Genomic DNA, 1143 nt, shown 5'->3' with positions numbered 1-1143 from the left:
GAGTCTGAGGAGTATTCCTGGCTTCTTGTATCCTGGAGGCATCTGCATGTAGACTTCTCTGTCCATGGATGCATGCACAAAGGCATTGGTAATATCATATTGCTTGAGTTCCAGGTCAAAGTGTGCTGCAATGGCTATCATCATCCTGAAGGATCTCCCTACCAGTGTTGCAGCATGTATCCTAAGACATAATGTTTCTCTGTTGATCTCCTCTTACAACCAAGTAGGCCTTGCATTTGTCCAGTCTGTGGTGCTTGTCAAATTTGTAGACATATACTCACATGCAGTCCAGGATTTAGTGACCAGTATCCTTCACCCCCTTGCTTGAGACTTCAGTCCAGGATTGTATAGGGACATAGGATCTGAGATGTGCTCTTTCTGCTTCCTCAAACTGTTCCCTGAGCTCATGGTCCTTGAGTTGCCAATAGTGCTTGGGTGGAGGTGGTAGTTGATTCCTGTGTGGTTTCACCCCCTGAGCTAGCAATCTCTTCAAGTGTGCCTTGTCAATAGGCTTTCTTTCATGGGATCCAACATTGCCTGCTTGTGTTCCAGCCATGAATGCAGCATGCCATGGTGCCATTTTAGCTGTGCCAGTATCCTGAAGTGATGGATGCTATTCATTAGGTCCTGAGAGAAGTTGGGCCAAGAGTGTCATGGGTGGTGGTGTATCAGGTGGAGTAGGATAAGGACCCATGATCTTTCTTCCTTGGTGGTATCCTGGTTGGTCTGATTCTTCTTGGTTGTTCTGAGGAGCATCTTCAATGGTTTCATCCTCATAGAATGACTGGGTCTCTTGTTCACCTGATGGAGGAGATGGAAGTTCCACACTCTTCACCCAGCTAGCAATCTCCTCAGTGGTGCTATGCATAAGGTTGTCCATGATTTCTTCCTTCTTGCCATTGAACACAGTGTGCTCATCAAAAACAATATCTCTAGTGCTGATGACCTTTCCTAGAGTTGGTATCCAGATCCTGAAGATGTTAGAGGACTGGTACCCAACCAAGTATCCAATCTATGACTTGGGATCTAGCCTCTGCAGTCTTGACTTTCCTCGGTAGGTATCATCAGAGAGGGCAAATGCCTTACATCTATAGGCCTTGAGGTGAGAGAGGTCTGGCTTCCTGGACAGAGTTGGGATTCCAT

Source organism: Westerdykella ornata (genome assembly GCF_010094085.1).
Source record: "Westerdykella ornata strain CBS 379.55 unplaced genomic scaffold EI97scaffold_13, whole genome shotgun sequence".
Lineage (NCBI taxonomy): Eukaryota > Fungi > Ascomycota > Dothideomycetes > Pleosporales > Sporormiaceae > Westerdykella > Westerdykella ornata.
This window is presented reverse-complemented; position numbering follows the sequence as displayed.